This window comes from Mus musculus, chromosome 8, assembly GCF_000001635.26.
Source record: "Mus musculus strain C57BL/6J chromosome 8, GRCm38.p6 C57BL/6J".
NCBI lineage: Eukaryota > Metazoa > Chordata > Mammalia > Rodentia > Muridae > Mus > Mus musculus.
This window is the reverse complement of record NC_000074.6, coordinates 33,962,291-33,974,606: the sequence shown is the minus strand read 5'-3', so window position 1 is coordinate 33,974,606 and position 12,316 is coordinate 33,962,291. Positions and strand designations below refer to the sequence as shown.

At 45.0% G+C, this 12,316-nt stretch overlaps 1 long non-coding RNA gene across 1 annotated transcript; it reads right to left on the bottom strand.

Moving 5' to 3' along the window:
* Positions 1 to 102: 102 nt before the first annotated feature.
* Gm33588 lies at positions 103 to 10,394 on the bottom strand. Its single transcript, XR_378863.2, has 2 exons — positions 10,209 to 10,394; positions 103 to 581 (listed from the first exon to the last, which is right to left on the bottom strand). It is a non-coding gene; the product is annotated as a predicted gene, 33588 (long non-coding RNA).
* Between the last annotated feature and the right edge of the window lie 1,922 nt (positions 10,395 to 12,316).

Below are 12,316 nucleotides of genomic sequence, written 5' to 3'. Positions count from 1 at the left end.
AGGGAAAGAGGAAGAGCGATTAGGTAGGCAGGAAGAGAAGACAGAACTATAAGATTCATAATATCTATAAATCAAACCAAGGACACAGGAACACACACACACTTCACACACTTTTTTTTTTTAATGGAGATAGGCTCTCAGTACATCATCTAGGTTAATCTCAAACTTCTGAATTCAAATAATCCTCCTGCCTCTGGCTCCTAAGTACCTGAGACTACAACGGTGCTTAGAAACTTGGATGAAAGGCTAGAAGAGAGGCAGGAGTCGGTGTTGATGCTAAACACTGCAAACCTAGCCAGCTGCAGAGAGCAGTGAGACCCTGGGAAGGAAAGGATGCTTTATTGCTCGGAAAGGGCTGAGACGAAGGGCGTGGCCACAACAGGTGCGGGGCAGGCTGAGATGAGAGAAAGCAGGGTGATGACTCCCATCCTGGAGAGGCAGGGATTTTAGCTGAGTCATGGCAGGTGAGTGTGTGAGCAAGAGTAGAGATGGAGATGAGGGATGACCAGCACAGAAGTGATGCCCGAGGCAGACATTGAAACCCATCATGCTATGTAAAACGTAGTGTCTTCCTTTACCATCTGAAAAAAAAAAAAAAAAAAAAAACCCAACAACAAAAAAACAAGTAGAAAGTACCTAAAAGACCAGGATGAGTTGGTACCCACCCCTTGTGCTCAGTGCTAGAACCCTAGAGAAAAACGGCCCAGACTCCCTGATAACTGGCTCTCACTGTGTAGCTCTGGCTGTTCTAGAACTCATTATATAGCACAGGCTGGCTTTGAACTCACAGTGATTCCTTTGCCCCTGCCCCTGCCCCTGCCCCTGCCCCTGCCCCTGCCCCTGCCCCTGCCCCTGCCTCCCAAGTGCTAGGATTAAAGACTGACCACACTCAGCTACCTGAGCCTGAATTTAAGGGGTGTCTACTAGACACCCTACCCCACCCCAATTCAAGATGGTTTATTAGAGCATAAGAGATTCTCCCTGGCTTACCTTGTTCCTCCTCACCCACCCCTACCTTCCCACTCCACTACCCCTGCACACACATATCCCTACCCTAACCCCCACCCCACATACAGTTTTTCATGTTCCTCACTCATCTCTGCCTGGTACCTTCTGCTCTCCTTTACATACATTTGTATCTTTTGTCTTTGACTCAAGAGTGCTCTAAGAAAAGCATGTCTCTGGTTTGATGCTGGACCTGGCTCTAGAATCTCTGCACTTCTTACTGCAGATAGGCCCTACCCAATGTGCCCTCAAGATAGATCAGTTCCTCCTACTATCTGTCTATGTCCTTTGAACTGGCCTGTTAATTGCACATTTCTAACTGCCATTTGTCCACACCTTATACCATGAAATGCTGAGAACTGGCCTGCCTCTGCCTTCCAAGTGCTGGGGTTAAAAATCTACTACACCCAGCTACCTGGGTCTGAACTTAAGGGATGTCCACAGGGCTGGGGAGATGGCTCAGCAGTTAAGAGCACTCACTGTTCTTCCAGAGGTCCTGAATTCAAATCCCAGCAACCACATGGTGGCTCACAACCATCTGTAATGAGATCTGATGCCCTCTTCTGGTGTGTCTAGAGACAGCTACAGTGTACTTATATATAATAATAAATAAATCTGAAAAAAAAAGAAGGGGGGATGTCCACTAATCACCCCCAACTCAAGATGGTTTATTATAGAATAAGAGGTCTCCCTTGATTACCTTGTTCCTCATTTCCCCAGGAAACTTCCTCACCCACCCCTACCTGCCCACTCCCCTACCCCTGCATACAATCCCATGTACTGGAGGATGAAGCCATTGTAGTTGTGATTAGCATGTGTGTGGTATCTAATGATACCAAACAAAATAGCATTAAATATTCCTCAAGTGAACACGGCTCTCTTTCAGGTGGATATACAGCTTTGGGTTATAGTTCCCTCTTACTGTGTAAAATTAGAACCAGTTGTTAGGTTTTCAGAAAAGGCTTCACCTTGCCAAACACGCTGGCAAAGAAAATGTCCCTTGTAATAAAAGGACACAATATCTTAATCTTTTCCTAGCTCTACCCTGTAAAACACAGTCATTACTGCCTTCCCTGCCATTGCTACCAACTTGACTACACACAGAAAGAAGAAGAGGAGAAGGAAGAGGAGGGGGAAGGGGAGAAGGAGGAAGAGAAGGAAGGGGAGAGAGGAAGAAGAAGAAGAAAAAGAAGAAGAGGAGGAGGGGGAAGAGGAGGAAGAAGAAGATGGGAGGGGAAGGGAGGGGGAGAGGAGGGGAGGGAAGGAGAGTAAGAGGGGAGGGAGAGAAGACAAAGAAGAGGAGGAGGAGGGGAAGGAAGAACAGAGGGGAGGAAGAGAAGAGAGAGAGAAGGAGAGAGAGATTGAGAGAGAACCTAGTATCTATTCATTTTTGAATACATTGTTACTATGCATGTCTTAAGTCCTGGGAGTATGCTGGGTACCCAGAGCTACAGTAGCATGGAAGTGTGCTACTGAACTACAAACCATCCAACCCAGCTAGAACAGTAACCCAGTGTACCTGTGAATGATAAGAGTGAAGTGGGGCACCTACACCATTGAGGAAAAGGAGGAAATTCAAATTTGGCCCTCGGTATATTCAGTTAAACCAGTCTCTGAAGACTGGTCTAGGTGCTGCAACTGTAGTAGTTTGAATAGATCCCCCCCTCACCCCACATCCCATCCCCCCACCCCCCGCAGACTCACGTGTTTGAATGTTCGGCTCCCAGAAAGCGGCAATATTAGGAGGTGTGTTGTTGCATGTTGTTTTATGCTACTGCCTTTAGCTCCAGGGCGGGCTGAGCTACCAGCCCCCACCCGGCTTCCCTTCTGCTCTACCTGCCTTTACCTTTAGCTCCGGGGCTCTACCAGTCCTCACCCAGCTTCCCTTGAATCCACGGAGAAAAGATAAGATACACACACAGTTTATTCCTTTACAAACTTGCTTTCTTGGCACAACTGCTGGGCGCTGATATCTCCCACCTAGAAAAGCATGTCCTTGCCAAAGTATTATCTCTGTCTCTCCACTTGCCCTAAACTTCAGTGGCTAGTCTCACCTGGCCACTGTCAAACATCCTTGGCCACCCACCTGCCTGGAGTAGTGGCTACAAGTCCCAACCACCCACCCCCACCCCCACCCCACCCCCACCCCCACCAGACCTCACATGGTTGCTGCATTCTTCTTCCTCCAAAGCATGGTTGAAAAAAACTCTCTCCTTCCTTGCATCTGCCTTTTCCTCCCAGGATCTAAGAGTCCCACTTGTACCTTCTGCCCAGCAATTGGCCCTGGCTTTCTTTACTGACAAATCAAGAAGCAACTGGGGACCAGGGCCTTGGCATCAGAACTGCCCCCTTTCTGTGTGTCCCTGTTAGAATAGGTGTAATTTTGCTGGATGAAATGTGTCACTATGGCAGTGGGCTTTGAGGTCCTCTGCTTAAGCTCTACCCAGGGCAAAAGAGCTAGTCTTCTGCCTGCCTTTTGGTAAAGATGTAGAACTCTTGGCTCCTCCTGCAAGTACCATCTCTGCCTGGATGCTGCCATGATGATAATGGACTGAACCTCTAAACCCGTAAGCCAGGCCCAATTAAATGGTGTCCTTTACAAGAGTCGCCTTGGTCGTGGTGCCTCTTCTCAACAATGGAAACTGTAACTAAGACACACACTAAATATAATTTAAAATGTCTGAAGTGGCTGGGCAATGGTGGTGCACACCTTAGATCCCAGCACTCGGGAGGCAGAGGCAGGTGGATCTCTGAGTTTGAGGCCAGCCTGGTCTACAGAGCAAGTTTCAGGACACCCAGGGCTACACAGAGAAACCCTGTCTTAAAAACCAAAAAGAAAAAGCAAAACAGGGGGCTGGAGAGATGGCTCAGAGGTTAAGAGCACTGACTGCTCTTCTGAAGGTCCTGAGTTCAATTCCTAGCAACCACATGGTGGCTCACAACCATCCGTAATGAGATCTGACTCCCTCTTCTGGAGTGTCTGAAGACAACTACAGTGTACTTACATATATAATAAATAAAATCTTTAAAAAAAAAAAAAAGAAAGAAAAGAAAAAGCAAAACAACAACAACAAAAGTTTATTTTTGAAGTGCGACCATGAGTCACTGGGGAGGTGTAACTTAAACCACAGTGAGAAGTAACTTTGCCCTTCATAACATTGCATCATTCAGAAGACAGAAAATAACTCTTGGTTAGGACACATAGAAACTGGAATGTTTGCATATTGCTGATAGGAATTAGAAATAAGAAAGTCACATGGGAAAACAGTCTGGCAATGCCTCCAAAAGATAAACATGAACTTATCCTATGATTTAGCAATCCTGCTCTGCTAACTTGTAACAAAATGCCAGTATCTGAATAGCTTAAGCCACAAACTTCTCACAGCCCGGGAGTTTGAAATTATTATAGCATCAAGGCACCAGTCCTGGTGTAGGGTAAAGGCTACTTCCTGGTTCATAGCCAATTTCTTACTGTGTCCTCACACTACAAAGAAGAAGCCAGGGGCTGGAGAGATGGCTCAGTGGTTAAGAGACTGACTGCTCTTCCAGAGATCCTGAGTTCAATTCCCAGCAACCGTATGGTGGCTCACAACCATGGTGGCTGCAATGGGGTCTGATGACCTCTTCTGGTGTGTCTGAAGAGAGCAATGGTGAACTTATACACATTAAATAGGGAAAAAAAGAAGAAGCCAGATCTCTTGGGACTGAAAGACACTAATCCTCACCCTCATCTGCCAAAGACTCCATTTCTTTCATTCACTGATTTACTTTTATTTTATGTGCCTGAGTGTTTTGCCTGAATATATTTCTTTTCTTTTTTCTTTTTTTTTTTTTTTTGGTTTTTTTTCGAGACAGGGTTTCTCTGTGTAGCTCTGGCTGTCCTGGAACTCACTCTGTAGACCAGGCTGGCCTCGAACTCAGAAATCCACCTGCCTCTGCCTCCCAAGTGCTGGGATTAAAGGCATGTGCCACCACGCCCGGCTCTGAATATATTTCTATGTACTTCTTGTGTACCTGGTACCCATGGAGGTCAGAAGAAGTTATGGATCCCAAGAAATGGGGTGGTAGATGGTTGTGTACTGCCCCCCTCAGTGCTAGGAATTGAACTCTGGTCCTCTGGAAGAGCAACCATTGCTCTTTTCCACTGTATCATCTTTTCAGCCCCCCGATTCTGTTTTTTTTTTTTTTTTTTTTTTAAAGATTTATTTATTGATTATATGTAAGTACACTGTAGCTGTCTTCAGACACTCCAGAAGAGGGAGTCAGATCTCGTTACAGATGGTTGTGAGCCACCATGTGGTTGCTGGGATTTGAACTCTGGACCTTCGGAAGAGCAGTCGGGTGCTCTTACCCACTGAGCCATCTCACCAGCCCCCGATTCTGTTTTTAAGACCATCGTGGGCTGGAGAGATGGACACTAACTGTTCTTCCAGAGGTCCTGAGTTCAATTCCCAGCAACCACATGGTGGCTTATAACTATGTGTAATGAGATCTGATGCCCTCTGATGGTGTGTCTGAAGACAGCTACAGTGTACTCGTATTAAATAAATAAAATAAATAACCATCACATTATAGGGTAGGATTTCAGCATATGGATGTTAAGAAAGGACAGAAGCATTCTGCTCATCACACATGCGCTGGTGTATGCCTGACATGATTGAGAGCAAGAACTCAGACAAATAATTTTACTTCATTATTCACAGTAGCCGAAAGATGTCCACTAACAGCAGGACAGACAGAACTTATATGGGCGTGTATGTATTTTCATATTTTATTCTTTCTATATAGAGATAATTGTTCTGTAAGAGGGCACAAAGGTCAGGTACAAGCTACAACATGAATGTAGCTTCATTGTACTTGGCTTAATAAAATGAATCAGACATAGAAGAACAGAACTCACGTGATTTCACTTGTATGAGGTACCTCGACTAGTCAAGTTCACAGAAACAGAATGGAGACTCCAGGCCACTAAGGGGCGAGGCATGTGGGAACAGAAAGTAGCTGCTTCATTGGTGTAGAGTCTTGTTTGAAATAAGGAAAAGTTTTAGAAATAGATAATGATGATTGTGCAATAGGGTGTAGGATCTTATACTGAAGTGCTTGAAACAGCAAGTCTCGCACCACAAAACATCAAGGAGAGTTTCCTTTCACTATTAGTCAGTTAACCAGGCAAGCTCACAGTCGTAACTATGTATCATTGTATGCTTTCTGCATGACTGCATACACCAGTCAGTATCAGTTCCCCTGTCCTCATAGAAGCCCCGTAAGGGAGATGCACTGCTATCCACATATAACACCAACACATAGGGGTGCTAACATTTTCAGAAGGTAAGTAGCTTTTACAGGGTCATAAAGCTAGCTAGTTGAAAGGGAAAATGATTTCAAATTACTTAGTTGAAAGTTAAGAGAAATTTTTGGTTTCTAGTTACAGCTAAAAAAAAAATCTGAAAAAAATATTTACAAATTTTTGGTTCCATGTGTATGGGCAATTTGCATGAGTGTATGTCTGTGCACCATACGTGTACAGTGCCCACAAAGCCAGAAGAGAACATAGTATCCCTTGGGACCCGAGTTACAGAGGGTTGTGAGCCACCATATGGGTGCTGGGAATTGAACCAAGGTCCTCTAGACGAGTTGCTTACATAGCTCTCCAGCTCCTGAAAACAATACTTTTATATACAATGTATCCTTTTATGTCTTAGGCTTTACTTATCTGTGTGTCTGCCTACCTGAGAGTATACACAGAGTCCAGAAGAGGGCATTGAGTGTTCCCTCTATCATTCTCTTCTTATTCCTTTAAGACAGGGGCTCTCCCTGGGGCGGGATCCCAGCAATCTTTGTCTCTGCCGCTCTCGGACCTGGGATTACAGGTATGTGTGGGACACACGGCTTGCTACATGGGTGCTGGTCTACAAACTCCATTCCACAGGCTCACACAGCAAGTGCTAACTGCTGAGCCATCTTGCCAGCAACAGAATAACATTTAGTGATTTTTTTCTTGTTATATTCAAGAAGAAGAGATGGCGCAACATCCGCTGTCCCAGTAAAGCAAAGGTTCCAGTTCCACAGACTGTTACCCCAAAATAGTGCATAAACAGCCTCAATGGAGTCTTTGCTTGCCTTGAAAACTTCCACATATAACAAGAAGCAAGGCCCCCACTGTCCTGAGGTTCAGCTTTCTTAGCTTCCAAGCTCCCACAACAGCTCTTTGAGCTCCAAGCACTCAAAGGACTTTGAAGCCCAGAGTTCCAAACACACACACACACACACACACACACAGAACATGAACATGGTTTGGTGCATCATAGCAAGGCCCACTGTCTGATACTAATTTCTGTCCTAATTTGCTTTCTGTTGTGGTGATAAAACACCACGACTGGGTTGGAGAGATGGCTCATCAGTTAAGAGCACTGAATGCTCTTCCGAAGGTCCTGAGTTCAAATCCCAGCAACCACATGGTGGGTAACAACCATCTCTAATGAGATCTGACGCCCTCTTCTGGTGTCTGAAGACAGCTACAGTGTACTTACATATAACAATAAATAAATCTTTGGGCCGGAGTGAGCAGGAGTCAGAGCAAGCAGGGCTGGTGTGAGCAGAGGTCCTGAGTTCAAATCCCAGCAACCTCATGTTGGCTTACAACTGTCTGTACAGCTACGGTATACTCATATACATAAAATAAATAAATCTTAAACAAACAAATAAACAAACAAACAAACCCACCACAACTAAAACCAATTTGAAAGGAAAAGATTTACTTAGCGTACAGTCTGGCATCTAGGAAAACCAGAACAGGAACTCAGGGCAGGAACCTGGGACCCAAAGGGAAGCACAGACCATAGGGAGCACTGTTTTCTGGTTTTCCTCCCCAAATGTGCTCAGTCAGCATTCTGATGCAATCCAGGACACCTGCCCAGGACTGGCACTGCCCTCATTAGTCATCAAGAAAATACCCTACCTACGGATACACCCCCAGGCCAACCCGAAAGAGACAATCCCTAGTTAAGGTTCCCTCCTCCCAAAGGGCTCTGTGTTAGTGTCAAGCTGATGGCTGAAGCTAAATGTGACCCCTTTGTGGGTAAAATAAGACTCATTTGACTTGCAAACAGGGTACATTCCTCTCATTGTACATTGAAGGCACTGTGATTACAAAGACTGAAAAGTTGTTAAGACTTTGTGAGTCAGGCTGGAGAGATGGCTCAGCGGTTAAGAGTACTGACTGCTCTTCTGAAGGTCCTGAGTTCAAATCCCAGCAACCACATGGCAGTTAACAACCATCCTTAACAAGATCTGACTCCTTACATATAGTAAAAAAATAAATCTTAAAGATGTATTTATTTATTATCTGTAAGTACGCTGTAGCTGTCTTCAGACACACCAGAAGAGGTCGTCAGATCTCATTATAGGTAGTTGTTAAGCCACCATGTGGTTTCTGGGATTTGAACTCAAGACCTTCAGTGCTCTTACTCTCTGAGCCATCTCTCCAGCCCAATAAATCTTTTTTTTTTTTTTTTTTTTTGGTTTTGGTTTTTCAAGACAGGGTTTCTCTGTATATATAGCCCTGGCTGTCTTGGAACTCACTTTGTAGACCAGGCTGGCCTTGAACTCAGAAATCCACCTGTCTCTGCCTCCCAAGTGCTGAGATTAAAGGTGTGTGCCACCATGCCCGGCCCCAATAAATCTTAAAAAAAAAAAAAAAAAAAAAGACTTTTGAATCTCCAGAATAGTTCCCTGGAATACTAAAAGAAAACCTGGAGGTTAACAGTGAAATCCTACACAGGAGGCTGGGAAGATGGCTCAGTGGTTAACAGCACTTATTACTCATGAAGAGGACTCCGTTTAATTCCCACCTCCCACTGATGGCTCACGAGCACACGTAACTCCAGGTCCAGAGGGATGCAACGCCCTCTTCTGACCTCCATGGGTATTGCATGCATATGGTGCACATATATACATATATGCAGGCAAAACACCCATACACATTAAATGAAAAATAATATTAAGAGCCGGGCATGGTGGCGCACGCTTTTAATCCCAGCACTCGGGAGGCAGAGGCAGGTGGATTTCTGCGTTCTAGGCCAGTCTGGTCTACAAAGTAAGTTCCAGGACAGCCAGGGCTACACAGAGAAACCCTGTCTCGAAAAACCAAAAAAAAAAAAAAAAAAAAAGAAAAGAAAAGAAAAAAAAGAATGAAAATATTAAAATAAAATGCTACAAAAATATTCACACAAAAGTACTAAACCTAGATATTCATTGCTTCATCGACCACACAATTAGACTGAGACACTTTCCATGCATCCATGCTGTGAAAGCTAAGTATCGATGTCAAGCAATAGTGAGAGCTTTTCCAGGTTGCCAGAGACCCTCCCCACCTCTGTCTGAAAGACTCAGAAACGATCAAAACGTCATAAAGGCCTGAAAGCAAACTAAGAATGAGAACAGTGGCTTAATAGTCAGAGGTGCTCCTGACCCTGAGCTTCAGGTGACCCTTAGCCAAGCCTGCCTGAGCTGAGGAGGGAGGGGGCCCACACACACACACACACACACACACACACACACACACACATCCAAGGTGAGAGGTTTCTATCACTGGGTGTAGCCTCTCCTTAACCTGACTTCATTAATCTGTGTTTGGTCTACAGGCTGTTTTATTTTTACCCCGGGCTCTGTCCTACATCAAAATTTGCCAACTATTTCTGAGAATCCCATGATAATTTGACATCTGTTCAAATAGCACCTCTTGCTTTTTAATATCCCTATTTAGCTATTAGATTTTTGATGCATGGGTATTAATTTTTTAATATTGAGCACATCCTCTATCTTAGGCCAGTGAGCATGAAGCCATTATGCAGTGAGTGAGTTTCTTCGTTATAAACCATGCAATGAGCAGTGGTTTGTTTAAACTTGGTCAAACCTTAACAATGCACACACAGAACTTTGAGGGGGGAAAAATCCTCTTCATTCAATGGCACATGGTAAAATGTAATACTAGAATTAAATTTTTTAAAAAGGAAATAAAAGAGAGAGGGAGAGAGAGGGGGAGGGAGAGAGAAAGAGAGAGAGAAGATTAAAAAGTGGAACTTTTGGGAAGTCAGGATATATATATATATATATATATATATATATATATATATATATATATATATATGTATATCCAACACAGTAGAGGTGGAGACTGTGGGGAGAGACAGGTAGATACTTACCCACAGGCAGCCATGAGGAAGTCATTGAATCCTCAACAGACCTCTGAGTGCCCACAGGCCTTAACTAAAGAGCAGTCAGGGTCTGAGGTCTTGCCATTCGGATTTTCTCTGGAGTCTCCAGGACTAATCATGTTTATGGTTCTGCCTTGAAGATTACAGAGCACTTCTGGGAGCTCTTGTCAGCTAATACCTCGGGGCAGGGGCTCTAACCAGTTGATCAGGATTGGCTGGTCTGTCTACAGAGGCAGTAGGAATGTGAAGAACTTGGCCTTTATGGCTCTCGGGAGGGGAGGGGGCAACTTATCTTCTGGAAACCTCAATCTCTTCTTTGATAAAATAAGGCTAATGCTATTTACCTTGAAGGCTGGTTGTAAGGTTGAAAGGGCACATAGCATCTTAACCACAGTAGATAGTATCTGTCCTGACAGCCAGGTCAGTGGGAAGGCGGCTCCTTGGCTCCAGAACTGCTTCTCCGGCTGCAGTGCTGGGGAGAGTGCTTTTTCCTGGTGGCACCCCAATTCCCTTCCCCCCTCTCTCCATGTGGTCATGGCCGGCCTCTACTTCTCTACTCTCTCCTTCTCTCTGCCTTTCTCTGCCTCTGCTACCCTCTTAACTCCCCTCCCCATGCCCTGAATAAACTCTATTCTATACCATACCTTCCTGTGGCTGGTCTCTCAGGGGGAAGGGATGCCTTGGCATGAGCCCACCGAGGCACGCCCCTCCCCCACCACACCTAGATAGAACATATATTAATACCCTTTCTCTTTCTATGATCACAACACCAAGTGCCCCCAGCCCAACTTCATGACCATGTGCTGAGTCACTTGTATGTCTGTGCTCCCTCCACCTGTATGTTTTGGCTAATAGTAACCTACCCGGAGAGTTGCCTGTATGCTGGGCCAGCACATAGCTGTTGCTAAGAGAGGGGAGACGCTATCATGTTTTAAAGGAGACTGTAGACCATGGCACAGGCCAGCCAGGAAATGAATCGCTTGGCTACAAAGCTATTCCCAAGGAGCTTCCAGTCTCAGATCTCAAATATAATTTTAGAAGTAAGGGGAAAGGGAGATGCACAGACATCAAAGAACAATGTTTTGGCAAGTGTTTAATCTCTGAGGAGAGAGATAAGGACTCTTTGGTCCCTGCTTATATGGATACATTTACAAAACAGTGGGTGATGTTCACGGTAAACCATTTACATGTCAAGAAGGAAAACCTGAGTTTACAGCATCCACCAGTAAAAGCAAAACTAAATTAATCATCAACCAATGGTGGTCGCTCTCACTTGTAATCCTAGCCCTCAGGGAGCTGAGGCAGAAGGATTGCCAGGAGCTCAGGGCCAGCCTGGAATATGTACTGAATTCCAGGACTATAGTGTGAGACTTGTCTCAAAAATAACAAGTAAGCCGGGCGTGGTGGCGCATGGCTTTAATCCCAGCACTCGGGAGGCAGAGGCAGGCAGATTTCTGAGTTCGAGGCCAGCCTGGTCTACAGAGTGAGTTCCAGGACAGCCAGGGCTACACAGAGAAACCCTGTCTCGGAAAAAAAACAAAACAAAACAAAACAAAACAAAACAAACAAAAAAATAACACCAAACCCAGACCCCATTGTATATGCCAGCAAGATTTTGCTGAAAGGATCCTGATATAGCTGTCTCTTGTGAGGCTATGCCGGAGCCTGGCATAAGAAGTGGATGCTCACAGTCATCTATAGGATGGAACACAGGGCCCCCAATGTAGGAGCTAGAGAAAGCACCCAAGGAGCTGAAGGGGTCTGCATCCCTATAGGAGGAACAACAATATGAACTAACCAGTAACACCCACCCACCCCCGCCCCCAGAGCTGTGTCTCTAGTTGCATATGTAGCAGAAGATGGCCTAGTCGGCCATCAATGGGAGGAGAGGCCAAGGGTCTTTCGAAGATTATATGCCCCAGTACAGAGTAATACCAGGGCCAGGAAGCGGGAGTAGGTGAGTTGGGGAACAGGGCAGGGGGAGGGTATAGGAGACTTTCAGAGAGGAAACTAGGAAAGAGGATAGCATTTGAAATGTAATGAAGAAAATATCTAATAAAAAAAAGAACAAGCAAAAATAAGCCGGACATGCTATT